At 41.9% G+C, this 16647-nt stretch overlaps 1 long non-coding RNA gene across 1 annotated transcript; it reads left to right on the top strand.

The window, feature by feature from the left end:
- Positions 1–2623: 2623 nt before the first annotated feature.
- Positions 2624–16184, top strand: LOC142046314 (uncharacterized). Its single transcript, XR_012655206.1, has 3 exons — positions 2624–2802; positions 5697–5761; positions 15773–16184. It is a non-coding gene; the product is annotated as an uncharacterized LOC142046314 (long non-coding RNA).
- Positions 16185–16647: the final 463 nt, after the last annotated feature.

Raw genomic sequence — 16647 nt, 5'->3', positions numbered from 1 at the left:
TGTATTTGTAAAATGTTTTCTTGTTAGCACTTACGTCCCTAGCCAGTTTAATCTCATTTTGTGCCTTGGCCTTTCTCATTTTATCCTTATATGCTTGGTTCTTTTTTATATTAATCCTTTGTAGTTTGACTTAGTTTCCATGTTTTATATGACTTTTTTGAGTTAAAGGTTGTTGAAGATCTCCTGGTTAAGCCAGAGTGGTCTCATACCATACTTCCTCTCTTTCCTATGCATTGGAATAGTTTGCTCTAGTGCCCTTAATGTCCCTTTAAAAACTGCGAAATCTCCTGAACTCTTTTCCCCTTAGACTTCCTTCCCATGAGATCTTACCTTCTAATTCTCTGAGTATGCTAAAATCTGCCTTCCTGAAGTCTATTGTCTTTATCCTACTGTTTTCCTTCATATCATTCTTTAGAATCACGAACTCTTATCATTTCATGATCACCTCCACTCATGCTGCCTTCCACCTTCAAATTCTTAACCAGATCCATCATATTCATCAGAATCAAATCTAAAACAGCCCCTCCTCTAGTCGCTTTCTCCACCTTCTGTAATAAAAAAGTTGTCCTCTGTGCATTCCAAGAACTTGTTGGATGATCTATGTATTGCTGTATTATTTTCTCAAGAGATGTTTGGATATTTGAAATCCCCCAGCACTACCAAGTCTTGTGCTTGGGATAATTTTGTTATTTGTTTTAAAAAAGCCTCATCCACATAAGAACATAAGAACAGCCATACTGGGTCAGACCAACGGTCCATCTAGCCCAGTATCCTGCCTTCCGACAGTGGCCAATGCCAGGTGCTTTGGAGGGATTGAACAGAACCATGTCTTTTTCCTGCTTAAATGGTCCATAGAATGACAGCAATAGTTCCTCTCTATTTTCCCTGCTGATTCTTCCTAAACAAGCTGTACCCTTATATTTCAATATTCGAGTCATGTGAATAATACCACCAAGTCTCTGATGCTCTTTATGTCATGATTGTGATTAGTCACTAGTAATTCTAATTCTTCCTATTTATTTCCCATACTTTTTGAATTAGTATACAGCCGTCTAAGATGTTCATTAGATTTCCCTGCTATATTCCCTCTTGTCTCTCCTTTGTTGATGCTATGATTGTCCATGTTCTCTCCAGATTCCAACCCTTCACTCAAAGTGTACTGTGTAGTGGACTGCATGGTGAGAATAGGCAGAAATCAGTGCAGCCTAATCCAAAACCCACTGAAGATAATGGGAGTCATTCTATTAATTGCAATAGGTTTTGGATCAGGCATCAAGTGAGATGATGAGCACCCTGAGCTCTCATTCACTTCAATGGAGTTTAACGCTGAGCAACAGCTTGCAGGATCCAAGCCTACGATCATAGGTGGCAGATATCATAGGCTGGGGAAGACTGTGCCTCCCCAAGCAGCCAGGCGTGGCCCCACCCATGCTCTATCCCCAGTCCTCATCCTGCTTCCCATTCTGTGGCTTCCTCTGTGTCAGCTCAGACTGGGGCCCTGGTACACGCCCTCCCGGCCAGGGTCAGCTCTAGGCTTTTTCCCTCCCCAAGCAACCCCCCCCTTTTTTTGGCTTTTACATGTTTGCAATGTTTTGTTTTGTTTTTGACTGTTTAAGGTAAAAAAAAATGAACACAGAATTTGTAGTTAGTGAAATAAAACAATTTCGTACGAGCGTACTCTTTTACTCACTGGGCCGGCCAAGGAGTGAGGTGGGTTGTCTGCCTGGGCAGAGTTGGGTTGTCCCTGTGATGGAGGCCTTGGCATAGGCAGGATGTCAGCACCAACCCCAGGGCTCATGTGGTCAGACCAAGTTATGCTGCTGGTGGGCTACCCAGTCTGGCTGTCGCTGCCAAGTACCCAAAGGGGCCTGGAGCTGTGTGGGAGACACCAAACAGCTCTGCTTCTTGTCTCTCCTTCCCCACGAAGCACGCCGGGGGCTTGATGCTGCCCTCCGGAGCTGGGCGTTGCAGCCCCGTGCTGGCAGGAGCAAGCAGCGGGCGTGGGAGTGGGGAGGGGGCTGCCCGGTCCTTCTAGCCAGGGCACAATCACCTTTGCTCCCCCGGCACCAACCCTAGTCTGAAATGGCTGTAGCAGCCCTGCCCATGGTCCCACGTCTTGCTATGCAGCATGGGGAGGGGAGGAGGCTCTGAGAGCAGGGCTGCAGCCCAGCTCCCACACTGGCCTAGGGCCCCCGTGGCTGGAGGGGCAGCGGACCCCGGGGATCCTGGCTTGGAGCAGCCTCAGCAACACCCCAGAGTCCTGGGCGGTCACCCTGCAGTGTGGCTGGGGACAAAGCCAGCTGGGCAGGGGGCACCACCTGTAACTCTCATGCGGAGCGAGTTGGGGCGACTGCGGGGTTCAGCTGTCGGGGTCCGGGGCACAGCAGCCGTGGCTGGTGATAACAGGGCAGTGTGCCCGGGTCTCCTGCTCCCCAGGACTCCTGCAAGCCGGCCGCAGGCTAGGTCTGCATAACGGCAAGAGTTCGGCTCAGCCTGGGCTGCCGCTCCTCTCCCTGGCAGGAGGTGGCACAGTGAGGAGGAGGCAGAGGCAGTGATAAGCCAAGGAGGAGCCCACAGCCAGTACTGGAGGAGTGGCCTGCCCTGCCACCATATTCCACCGCCACCCCCTGCGCTCTGCAACCTGGGCAGAGCCGCACTACCAGCTCCTGCCTGATGGGGGCTGGCTGCTGCCCGTGGGAGAGCGGCAGGGACACGCTCTCCGCTGAGCCGGCTCCCCCCATCCCACTGCACCCAGTCAGAGAACAAAGGACAGTCAGGATCCAGCCCAGGACACTGCCTCAGGTCAGAGCTGGGGCCCCAGCATTATGCTGCCCCTAGCATCTGCTTGTTTTGCTGGTGCCTAGAGCCACCCCTGCTCCCAGCGTTGGGGACGCTGTGGCCATGCCCCCTGCCCTCCCAGGACTCTGGGGCTGAGGGAGCTGGGGGCACTATCCTGGGGCAGGAGCCATTGTCCACAGTGCGGGGGTCTGGGCTCCAGCTGGGAGGGGGGAGCAAAAGGAGCAGGGCTGAAGGTGGAAGGTGCAGGGCAGAGGACTAGCCTCCCCCAGTCAGCAGTTCACGTGCCATCCATGCCTACTATGACTGAATAGAGGGATGCACACTTTGTAGACAGTTTTGTTCAGTAATATGCAAAAGAAATACAGGGAACAGAATGGGAGAAAATCACTGGAACTGTGCAACAGTGGTGTCATTTGATGCGAAAAAACTGCAGAATGGCAAAAGATAAATTCCTTCTCTTTAGTTTTTATAGCTCCAAAATTATTAGCTTTGGGACAAATAAGCTATGTGGAATATATCTTAGCATATATTTGACTTTGTTACTTCTTATTTATAATGGTGAGCCAGTTCTCTTTTTCACAGCTGCAAAGCCATGATTGCAGAAGTAAACAAAAAATGAGCAATCAATTTTAAACTGATTTAAACTTAAAACTAAACTGTCAGAAATTTCACTGAATAAAGAATAAGTTATATTGAGGTTATTGGATGAGAGCAAAATGGGAAAAAGCCAACTTCTGTGCTTTTCAAAGATTTCTAATTAAAACAGTAAGGTTTTTTCTTTTGTTATCTACTTATTAAATAGCAGTGTGTGTATATATGTATGATATATGCAGATAATTTAGTTCTGGATATGTGATGGGTAAGAAAAGTTGCATCTATGTGCTAATTTTAAGCCATGGGAACTACCATTTTGAACAAAATGCACTTCATTGCTCTTATAAATACCCTCCCAACCAGGGGCGTGCATAAGGGGGAGAAAGCAGGCGCACGAGCCCCTCAAATAATCAGCAGGGACACAGAACTCCTCTGGCCCCAGTGGGGAGAGCGAGCTCCTCTGGTCCCGGGGCCATGGTGGGGGCACAGAATGTGCCCCTCCAAAAGCAGTCAAATTTAAGTTCCTGTGACACTTTGCTCCCAACTTTCTTTTCCTCTGTGTCCCATCCACAATTGCCTTTCATATGTTGATGGATTTGTGTAAATGTCGGGGGCTAAATTCTGTGGTCTGATGTGCACATTGATTTCAGTGGGTGCTCTGCTTGCAATTCTAAGGGCAAAATTTGGGCCCTTAGCTTTTACAGCCATCAGTATCTGTGTTGATGTGACTCTCACATTGGTTTGTGAAAACTATGGCCTCTATGTTTTCCTGCACTGCCCAGTGCAGATGGGAACTAAATCATGGAAAAAAGCCACTGGAGTTCATGGTGGAGGAGTATCTGGGCTGCATGTCTTTCTCCCCTAGACTTTTTTCCTGCTCCTCAAAAAAAAAAAAAAATCATATGGAAGAAGGAGGCCTGGCCAGCCAGGGGTATATAAGAATTAGGGATCAGCAAGTAATTGGACAAATTCTGATGTCTTTACTCAAGCAAGAGGGTTAAGTGAAAAGTGAGGCAGATCAGGGGGCAGGGATAGCTCAGTTGTTTGAGCATTAGCTTGCTAAACCCAGAGTTGTGAGTTCAATTCTTGAGAGGGCTATCTGGGGGGGAAAAAAATCTGTCTAGGGATTAGTCCTGCTTTGAGCAGAGGTTTGAACTAGATGACCTCCTGAGGTCCCTTCTAATCCTGATATTCTGGGTTTGGTCTAGAGGATTTATTTGCATATAGCATAGAAACCACATTAAATCATACAACATGAAAAACAATGCAAAATGAAATTTTAAAATATAAACAGTTACATAACTACTGAAAGGTTTATGTTATAATCTTTCTGAGAATGAGCTCTCGCAAAAAATATTAGAAAAAAAATTCACTAAAATAAAGGATAATTTATTTTTGTGCCCTGGTCTATCAAACCAGGAGAAATGGGTATCTCCTTCTTCTCCCTCTACTTGACAGGCAGATCAACAACTAATAAGAATCTCCTGTTGTGGTTCCCACTAACCATTCAGGTCATGCCCCTCTTTTCTCTTCCAACCTGGATGACTTCCAGAGCTGCAACTCTACCTTGTATTAGTAACATTACATACAATGTGCATAACCACAAAAGTGCAATTTTTGCCTGAGTGAGGGCTGAAGGTGAATTCCTGTATTGGGGGAACTGGAACATGAAAAGAAAATGTGAAACCCAGCTAACTTGAGAACAAGACAAATAGGATCTGTGTAGCATCTCCCAGAGATAAAATAAAATAAAATATACAGAAGGTGTAAAAAAGCAAGAGGATCAAGCTAACCAGATTGCATTCATACTACAAGGTCCCCCAGCAAATAAAAATAGCTGCCCTGACAAATTCTTGACTATAGTGGAAAGGGGGGAGAGAGGAAGGCCTAGTAAGAAGCTCTGGGGAACTCTCTTCCTTGCTGCCTGGGGTCCACACTGTTCATTGGCTTTTATCAGTTGAAGAAAGAACACTGAGTTGATAGTGCTTAGAGGACATGTCCAGGGGTAGTTAAGTGCCAGCTTTGCACAGTTTCTCAGCTGAAACCTCTCCGTATTTCATCCCAAAAGCTGAAATGGATCTAATTGAATGAGCTTTTCTATGAACAGGGCATGAAAGGTCCACCAGCTTGTATGCGTCTGATCCAGTTTTATTCATTTAACTAACACAGGCCTTGACGCTTCAGCCCCTTGCTTCTTACTCTTGGGAATCAATGAGGATTTTCTAAATTTGGTTGTTCCAAATAAGAAGACCTTCAATGTTGCATGAACGTCACAATGATACCAATTCCGCTTTCTACCTTAGGTACAGTGCAGTACACCATTGGCTTTAGAAGGCTCACCAAAGTGGAACACTACTGGATCTGCTCAGTGAGTAGTTCCATCTTGCAGTTTCTGTGGGTGGATGAAAACACTGGTCCTCATCCTGAATCTCAAAGGGTATGGCATTTTGGAGCCTGCAAGAATGAACCTCCCAGCCTGGTTGGACAGGTTTGTTCATGCTAGAGCTCTAAATATAGCTGTATAGACAGCACTTTAGTTGTAACTCAGCCTGGAACTTGGGCTTTGAAGCTCACCTCCTCCCTAGATTCAGAGCCAAAACTCCAACTCGAGCTGCAACTTCAAAACACTGTCTTTATAGCTATTTTCAGAGTGCTATTGTGGGTCCTGGTAACCCAAGTCTGTTAACCCAGGCTGGGAGTCTTGCTCTCATGGGCGCCAAAGCTCTGTGTAGACATACTCTAAGAGCCTCCCAAATTAGTTATCTTTTCAGAGGGTACAAGAGAACTCTGATCTGTGTGTTACCAGACTCAGCCCCTTACACAGGCTCCTGACATTGTCAGTTGCAAGGGAAATTTTCTGAAATCTAAGCTGCTTGTCTAAATAATTTATTATACAGATAACCTCCTTCTGCAGAGCTGGTGGAACAAATACCAGGGTTTCCTCAAGGGTCTTCCAGGACATAGCCAGCTTGAGGGGAAAGATCATGTGCTAGAAGGGTTTCTGATCTGCCACTAAAGCAAAGGACATTCCATGGAGTGGCAGTAATTTGTATGTGTAGATTTGCATTCTGCATGTTGATTGATGCCATGAAGTCACCAGGAAAGATTGCAGAAAATGTCACATTGGGGTTTACATTTTGAACTTGCAAGAACTCTAGGTTTGTCTGGTGTCCACTAGTTTTTTGAAAACTAGAAACAACCTGAAATACAAAAAATGAGGGAGGGGGAAGATCCCTGTCCCTTTTCTTACCCTTGTGTATCTGCCTAAGACATGGCCTGTATACCCCACATGCAATCGTGTGGGTCAGTGGCAACCTCTTCCGGGTGGCAGGTGCTGGACAACAAGCCACCGAGGACTGTGGTCTGTGGACAAGCATCCGCCGAAATGCCACCGAGAAGCAGCAACGTCAAGAGGCATCGGCACTGAAATGCCGCCGAAGTAGCGTCATCAAGAGGCATTGCATTTCAGTGGTGGTGCCTCTTGGTGACACCGCTTTTCAGCTGCATTTTGGTGGGTGCTTGTCCACCGGCCAGTACGTGAGCACACATAGATGCCCCGGCGGGTGCCATTGCACCCACGGGCACTGCATTGGGGACCACTGGTGTGGGTTATGGAACTGAAATGGCTGTGTAGGATGTTTAGAATAATAAATCACATCTTGAGCACTTCTTAAAATCTCTGGCCATTTGGCTGTAGACTAGACCTGCTCTTTCTGTACAGACGTTTGTAAGTGACATCAAATACAAAAAGAACAAAGATAAGTGAGTATAGTTAGAAGCTTGTGAGCAGTTTTACGCCTCTGAGAGGCAATAAAATATATATGTAGATCAATGTTATACATGCAATACAGAAAGGAATTCAATAGCTCTCCCCACAAAATGAAATCAAACAAATAACACTCCTATCCCCGGAACATAAAAAGGCATATGCTACTTTGTCTTGCAGGTACTTATGTATGTCTTATTGTTTTCTTTATTGACTTCAAAATCTGCAATGCTGTTTGTTTTCTTAACCCTGATTTCAGAAAGATGATGGACTTTTGTATAGTTTGGAATGACTTGGGTTCAGATATAATTTGCCATTTCAGTCCATTACTCTCTTTGTTTCTTCAGACACAAATGGGCCTTCAGCTGGCTTGGAGTCCAGGCCTATGTGTAATTCTGTGATTTACCAAGTCCTTGAATTTTAGTGCTATTTTGGAAGCGGCTGCATAATCATGCATTTATGGTAAATCAGCAAGCTGATGTGTCAGACACATATAAAGCCGTCTTGTTTAAGCACTCATAAAAGCCTTTTCTACTGGAAAAATGGCATCTATGTCTCATACAGTGGTGTATGGTTTGTTCTGAATGTCTAAAATGAAAAACAGAATTATACAGAGAAAAGATCTTTGAACAGGATGCACTCAAATAGAGATCTGTGCTATTTTTTGTCTCCTAAAATGCAACACTAATACAGGGTCTGCACTGAAACATTTTTTTCTTTTCATTTTGTAATGTTTCATAACTCAGCTATAAAAAGGAACTTTACAAAATTCCTACAATATGACTCTCTCTCATAATATTAAGTATAGTCCATTACTGCAAAACATAAAACCTCTCAATAGATTTCAGTGCAAAATTAAACTAAGATGCATTTGTGAGAAACTTTGTCAATCTGTACAGCTTTTTGTTGTTGGTGCAAGCTTAAGGGTCTGCTGTATGACTCTTTACTGTTTTGTCCAAGTGTACTTACAAGTTAATCTAAAAATAGTTTCTCGTCCTGTACCCTTGGAATCACTGTGAGTTTTGCCATTGACTTCAGTGGGAACAGTATAAAGCCCTTCTTGAGGAAATAATAGAAAATAATCTGTATTTTCTTGGTAAATGAAGATATTTTGGAAGGAATATTATATGGAAAAGAGAACCAATGCTTTATTAAATAGGAAATTTACAAATGACATTACCCTTACCTGTCAGGGAGTTAACAGATATTTGTGAAATATGAAGAGAGGAAACTGGTGGGATCAAAGAAATAGTCCATTCCAATGTTGTTAATTAGTTTCCTGTAGTTAATTTTGGCTAACAGCAATAAAACTATCTGTGAGAATAGGTCATACAATAGAGTCTATAGAGTGGACAAGACTATGGGCTTGTTGACACAGAGAGTTTGTGTGTGGCAAGCTCTGTTGTTATTATTAGTAGCCTGTACTGATGGAATAATGTGTGTGAAACTTCATTAAGGGACCTCTTCGATTTTTCCTCATCTTCAATCCTGTTGCATGTGTTTTATCAGGGAAGGGGATGATCCCTCCCCAGGAGTCTAACTGGCTCAAAGGCAGACATAAAAGTATCTAAAGGTGACCCAGAGCTGCCTTTCAGTACTTACAAATATCATGCCTATCATCCAGTATCTTGAGCTCTTCCCCTGCTAGGAGCAACTATTGTGTATTCCATTGGGAAGCTGGGAATGCCCCCTTTCCAATCTGACCAGCTGATCTAAAAAGAAATGGGTGCTATTTAAAAAGATGCTCAGAGGGTTGGCATCTTAGAATAAATCCAAAGAAATGGATCAGAAGGGCAGGGAGCAGGAGAGGCAGTCAGAGGTACACAGTAAATTAATATATCACATATTTTTATCTCTGCAACTTATTGCAAGAATATCATCTCCTCATATGTAATAATATTATTATTATTTACTGGCTCACTGATGTTGAGAAGGACAGAGGAATAGTTCACTGAAACCTGTGTGAATAGGATCATGAATGCAAGTTCAAAAACTGTACAGGACAGGATATAAGAGAGGAAGAAGGAAAAGTCAGACACTATGTGTTATGTTCTTGTCTTTCTCAAACCAGCCTTATATCAAGAGAATATATCACCAAGATTCCTTTTCTCCTTGAGTGAACTCCAAACGAGTACGTTTGGTTAAATTGTTTCCGTAGCACATTAAAAGCTCTGTTGAAAGGAACAAACAGAAAAGGCATGGAATTGTTTTGGAGGGACACAGGAAAATAGGTCTTTTTATGTCATAGTTTCTAATTGACTTTGCAGTGTTCTCTGAAGCAGGGAGTGTGATACCTAGCATCAATGTCCAGAACATAAACATGTTACGATGATAGTACTGTAGGCTTTCATACTGAGTATACTGAATTGGAAATTTTTAAGTGTTGGCTGTCATTGGCATCAGTTATCATGCCACCGAGAGCAAGATTCTGATGTCTCTTTTCACTTTGAAGAGCTCTTTTACTCCATGAGTAGTGCTATTTTTTCCCAATGGGACTACTTGTGAAGAAAGGTGCAATTCAATGTGTGCAAATATATTAGAGACCCCAGTAAAGTTGAATGTGAACTGAGGCTACGTCTTCACTACCCACCGTATCGGTGGGTAGCAATTGATTGCTCGGGGATCGATATATCGCATCTCATCTAGACGCGATATATCGATCCCCGAACACGCGTATATCGATTCCGGAACTCCACCAACCCAAACAGAGTTGCGGAATCGACAGAGGGAGCCGCGGACATCGATCCCATGCCGTGAGGACGGTGAGTAATTCGATCACAGATACTTTGACTTCAGCTACGTAATTCATGTAGCTGAAGTTGCGTATCTAAGATTGATTTTCCCCCGTAGTGTAGACCAGCCCTCAGCAAACCTGAAAACCGTCTAATCTGGTTATATTCAGAAGGTTTCTGAAATTGTGTGTTCTGCACAACTAGCTCTCTTCTGTAAAGAATGATATAAAGAAATGAATGTAAAATGACATGTTATAACTGGAATAACTCTAATGGCTTCACCATCTGGGAAATATAAAATGATCAGGAGCCCACCAGATTCTACCTGGTATATGACATAGAAGGAGCAGGGGTGTGTGTGGTGGGCGGTAAGTTATAATAATTATCTAAAAAGAAGTATAAGATTCTGCCTTAATAACCTGGGGTGCACAGGAGGGCACAATGTAGTGTGCATGGCCTGCTCACTTCTCAAGCAAACTGTAGAATATACTCTATGTGGACTTGACCTAGCAAAGACCAAGTGCCATCAGAGCCAAATGTAACTCAGTATTAAAACAAAAATAGTAAAGGGAACAAGTTAAAGTAACTTTAACTTGCATCTTTGCCATTCTGCATAGAAGACTGAAGCAGATATTGGTCCAACTTGGGGATGTTGGGAGATTTTGGAAGCCTGGAGGACACACTAGCCATTATTAATGTAATATAAGCCTCCTTTGGTATAATGATGTCACAATTGCTGTTATACTCACAGAGAAAACTATATGAACTGGGAGGAGGGTCATTCAGTGTTCAGGTATGCATATCTGACTGTGGGTCACTGTCTACATTACAGATTTGTTTCTGAATGAGTCAGGTATCTTCCAGGAGATGTGAAGTGCTTTTGCAGCATTTAGTCAAATCTTGATTCTTCTATATATGCTACACCCATTCTCACACAGATCACATCTGTTGCATGTTTGCATGGATTTCAGGGGATGTTTGGGTGCCATTTACTCTTTCTGTTTTTAAGGATTTTTGGAGGCTCTTTTTTATTCTTATACACTCTTTTTAAATCCTCTAAAGAGGATTATTTGGCCCTTGAATTTGTAGGTAGAGAGAGAGAGAGAGAGAGAGAGAGAGAGAGAGAGAGAGAGACTCACACACACACACACACTTTAAAAACTCCATTAACATTTTAAAAAGATTGAATGACATACCAGAAATGACCAGGAAACACATAGTTCTCTAGTAAAGCTGTGCATACCTGGTAGTTCTGATATTCTATTCCAGTTAATGGATTTTCTGTTGGAAACTGAAGTCATGAGATACTCTAGGGAGAAGAATTCCCTTACAACAGCTGCAGACCAAACCCCGTCCCTTACAATAGGGGAGGTACTCTCATGTGCTACGTCAGTGCTTGTCTTTTCCTTTTTTAATTGTGCTACCATGAAATACAGGAGAAAATGTTCGATAGACTATTTACAACATTTCATAGAGGAAAAAATACAATCATTTTTGTTATATCTTCCTATAATCCTTTTTATTGCTGTATTTCTGCAGGCATGAATCTGTCTCATTCCCCTAAGCAGCAAAACGGTGACTACAATGGCTTTGATGGGCCAAATCCTGACATCAATTACACATGTGCAACCTCACTGAAGTCAGTAATGGTCTAACTAGAGAATGGCAGCATTTGGCCCTATATTAGAAAGAAACAGATTCCATATCAGATTCCCCTCAAAAATGTAGTTAATCTGGTGCAAAGTAGTGATGATGCTAATGCGATTAGAGCTGTCTGAAAGGCTGACAACGAAACCTCAAACCAAGTAAATTCATTTGGTTTTGAGTTTCGTGACAGATTCAAAACTTAGACCATATTCACCAAAATAGTACGGTCCTTTCAAATGAACATAGCCCACTTTGTGGTTTTGCATCAAAAGCTGTGGTTTGCTGACTCAGCAGTATAAACTCTTTGATTTCATTTTGTTCTATTGACTGGGGCACAATTAAACGCAAATTTCAAAAGAAGACTCCTGGAGTGTGACCCTGCCCAGATTTCAATCAAAGAGAATGATTGCATGAACAGCTGGGAACCTGGAAAACAAAACCATCAAGTTTTGTACATCTCTGGATGTTATTGGGGAAACTGGAAAGACACGAAGGAGACTGGAGAGGCAATTTAAGGAGGAAAAGGGAGAAAAACTAATGACTAACGATATATTTAGGAATTCAATACTGTGAGGAGTGAAACCTTGGAGAGGTCCTGTGAGGAGGAAGCTGCAGAGATATTGGAATGATGTGGGGGATCTGAAATAAGACTGATTACAGGATGAGATGAATTAGACTGAATCAAGTTGAAATGAATCAGAGAATAAAGTTGAAATGATTCAGAGTATCCAATATTTCATCCTTAAAGCAATCTCTTAATAAAGGTCATAGGGCCCAAATGGGTCTTATTTTATTGTCTGTACTAGAGCAATAAAGTTACATATGCATTTAAAATTGGTCTGAAATAAAGATGTCCTATATAAAATAAAACCTGAGTCAGCATAACCTTGGAGTAACATTCCTTTATCGTTTTTCAAACTCAAATCCTATTTTATCATCTTGTGAAAACTAGCTGCCAAAAATACAGTGTTCCTAGGGGAAATTATTGGGAAACTCAGATTGTGTGAAATGTATGGCATAGTTTTAAGGATAAAATGTAAAGCTGGATATATTGTTGGTATTTGTAGATCAAGTGCAAATTGGATATCAGTGCCTGTGAAATTTTTAGTTTGTATCAGTCAGTTCCAACAGGATAGAACAAAGCAAGATTGGCAAATTGTGACTGCTCTAGGAATCTGATAGTCTGCACATAAATTAGAATTTGTGTCATTGACAGATAGTTAATCAGAAATCCATTTGGCTTCACCTCATTTCCTTATGCATGGATGTGCATAACAATGGCCTGGTTATATACAATTACATAACAACTATGGCTCTATAAAGATATAAATTATTTGTATCAAGTCTAGGATTCAGTCAGATTCAAAGCCTGAGTGTTATAAAAGGACAATCTAAAATAAATTATGCATTATCGGAAAAATAAATCAGTAGAATAGATACATGTCAGATTTATAAAAATACATATACTTTACATGCTTTACCTGTGCTGTTCATGGAAAAAAATATTTGATAAGTGCTAGGAATACTTGAAGTCTCTTGCATAGGTGATCCATACTTTTCAGCTTTGAAAGCATTTCTTTTTAAAATAGTTGTTCTTAAACAAAAACCAAACAAAAACAAAGTAACAAGCACCCCCCCCCACATTTAACCTCTACTATTTTTAGCAGCTTTCTTCCCTTCCAGTAAAATACGTCACTGTATTTACATTTAATTTTTTATGTTCACATCTTGTGATACATTCCATTCAGTTATCTAGGTCAAGTCAGATTAGTTATTTATATTTAATCTGTTTAAAAAACAGTTTGTGCATTTGGTATGTACATTTTTCCACAGGTAATAAGCAGAGTGGCTATGCAGATACCAGGCGGAACTGTGGTTGTCATGACACTCTGTTTAAAGGAATCTGTGCTAATACTAACCTATCCAGACCCCATGTTGGGGGAATTAAAAATGAAAATAATAATAAAATAATCCTACTTCCTTTGGGAAAACGAGTGCTGTATTTTTAGTGAGCTTTATTTTAAAAATCTTCCAAAAAAGGGGTTATTTAGAGCTGTCAGCATTTTGTTATGTGATAGGCTATTTTCCTGCCTGACTGTGCTTTTGTTTATAATCCATCTTGATGCTCTAGTGGGGTATAGTGTTTCAAATGACATGTGCATACATGTGCTGAAATCACTTGTGCCTTGATGTCATGAGTATGTTTAATAGCTGGATTTTTGTGAATCTAATTTAAGCACAAGACAAAGATAACATTCCTTTCAGGGTAGTGAGCAGAATGGAACTAGGAACATTTTCTCATTTCATTCTTAATGTCATATGTGTCTGTCTATCCATCTACAATGAATGCCCTTACAAACTTGCCATACATAAATAAATAAGGGTATTTCAATCTTATAAAGTATACCCTACATGGAGGTAATATTATTTAAGGTAACTGGTAAGTTTTTAAAGGTAACCACACAAGGTAATTATGTTCCATATTTGCACTGGGACAAAGTTCAGGATTTATCAAGCCTGTGTACCACCTGTATTGCTATATGGGTCAGAAGCCTGGAACTGCTGATAGGCAGAATTGATGTGGCTAGAGATATTCTATATGTGCTGTCAGCAGCACATCCTGAGTCTAAAGTGGTTTGACTTTGTGCAGAATGTCACAATCTTGCAAAGATCTGGCCTTTCCTCAATCACTCATTATATTCAATAGTGGTATTCCATGCTCTTCGGCCATGTCACCAGGATGGACAAAAATACTTTACCACATTGTATTCTCAAACTTTCCATTGACAATCAAAGGGCTACTCGCCCGGACCCTACCTGGTGCCACCCAGGGGGTCACCCCAGAGATTCATGGATTTGCAGGATTGAGCCAGATCTGGGAACTTCACCACACAATGCCTGATGTGACATCATCAACTGTCATCACTCTGGCTGGCTCAACAGTCCTTGGTAGACTATGTGTATTTGATTGACTCTGTGTAATCATTCATCTCTTGCTTATTCTCTGTTCTTCTGTCCAACATTACTTAACTTTCTTCCTAAAGAGACCATCCAAAGTATCCTCAACCATACTGGGCCCAATTCATAGATGTACCCATGATTTGTTTGACACGGGATTTGAGAGGTGTGTGGATGACCCTAAGGCACTTTTGCTCTACCAACATTCTTGGGCTGTCTATGGTCCTACCTGGCACCCAGGTCAGTTCACAGCAGTCTCTGAACAGTGGGCTTCATATTGAAAATGCATTCTTACTGCTCTCTTAGAAAATGAAATTAATGAAATTATAAGTAAATTTTACTTTTGCACAAATCTGTTATCTGTTTACTTCTAAGATAGCTCTAAAGGAGCATTTATTCAATGGCTGGGACATTGTTCAAGGGCAGAGAGTAATGTGCTTACATGACCATAGGCAAGGGGCAGGGACCTAAGGAGAAATAAGACCTTGCTCTTTGCCTGTATGAAGATCAGCCAATATAGAAGATTTCATTCTATTGGGACCAATTACCTTGGTAAACAGAGAAAAAATATAACATGCTACCTGGTGTCTTGTCACAGAAAGAATGGAGGAAAGATGATCTAGTGGGTAATGGATTGGACTGGGAGTTGGGAGACCCGGCTCATTCATGGCTCAGTCACAGGCTTCATATGTGACTTTCATATAGTTACTTATTCTACCCCTGATCTCAGTTCCCTATCAGTAAGTTGGGGTTAATATTTTTCCAAAACAAAACAAAAGCAATAACATGACTCCTGCCTTGGGAGTAGACCAGATCTGATACTCCAAAGTAGGTAATACTTTTTATAAGTGATAAAACCCCTCATGCTTCAGGGCATCTGCCAATCTGTAATTGATGGGAGCTTTGAAGAAATGTTCCCTATGGAGCAGCTATTCTGTAACTATGTATTGTGGGATTTTTGCATCTTCCTCAGAGGCTCCTGATACTAACCACTGTTGGAGACAGCATACTAGATAACAACTGGTCTGCTTTTTATGGCAATTTCTAGTTTCCTATGAAGCCAGAGTCAAGTGTAACCATGGCCAGAAGTATATAATTAAACAAACTCCAGACCTAGGACTGCATTTGTTAAACGAGAGGCTAGAACAAGCACATGTAAGCATAGGCACTGGATTGGCCATACCCCTGCATTGTGATCCTTTCCATCTTAATTCAGTTTGTTTCACTAGACTATAGCAATATATATTCATATATTTTTTCTGTTTTTGTTCTCTAGAGGGTGCTGGCCACTACTGGAGACAGGATACTGGACTAGATGGACCTTGGATCTGATCCAGTCTGACAATTCCTATGTTCCTGTGTAAAAGTGAAGGAATAAGGATAGTGTGATTAGACTTATTACCTCCTTTGAGTGCGCTCAGTTGTCTTAGTCATTCTGTTTTCTTAAGCTAGGCTAGATGGCATAGAAATCCCCAAGAAACTATAGGTTTGAACCCCCTTCCGTATCTGTCATTGGGGCTTGACAGAAAACTGATACATAGGTAAGGTACAAACACAAACAATTTATTAAAAGAAGGACCCCCAAACTATTAAACAAATAAACAAAACCACTCAGTCTTTGAACTAACAAAGGCGTTAAGCTAGGATCCCAAAAAGGTACACACAGTGAAATAAAAAGTATAACAAAAAGTTAACTACATCACCATGTTCTCAGGTGAGGATCACATGGACACAGGAACAGAGCTGGAACAGGAGACCATGACAGCTGGGACTGACGAGAACACAGGATACAACAGGATGGGTCTTTAGGTGGAACAGGTAGGTAGACATTCAGGTAGGCTCATCTTCTTCCACCAGGTGTTCCGATGCTTTGCGTCATCCTGTGTGGGTGTATGCAGATGCTAGTCTGACTAGATATTCTGTCAGGTGAGCAGGAGCAATGCAATAGCAGATGGAACAATGATGGGCATTGGTTGCCTCTCAGACAGCACCTCAGGGGCGTGCTGCTCAGCCTTAAATATTTTCTTGTTGCCAGGTGGATTAGAGGGTCAGATGACCCTTACCTTTCCTACCTTTGCCAAAAAGGGCACCAAACTGGGCAACAAGAAGGATACCCAATATGGAGGAACAACAACGACTCTGTAAATTCAA

The sequence above is a fragment of the Chelonoidis abingdonii genome, chromosome 1, assembly GCF_003597395.2.
Source record: "Chelonoidis abingdonii isolate Lonesome George chromosome 1, CheloAbing_2.0, whole genome shotgun sequence".
NCBI classification, from domain to species: domain Eukaryota; kingdom Metazoa; phylum Chordata; order Testudines; family Testudinidae; genus Chelonoidis; species Chelonoidis abingdonii.
Note: the sequence above shows the minus strand (reverse complement) of the source record. Positions and strands in the feature narration are given on the sequence as shown.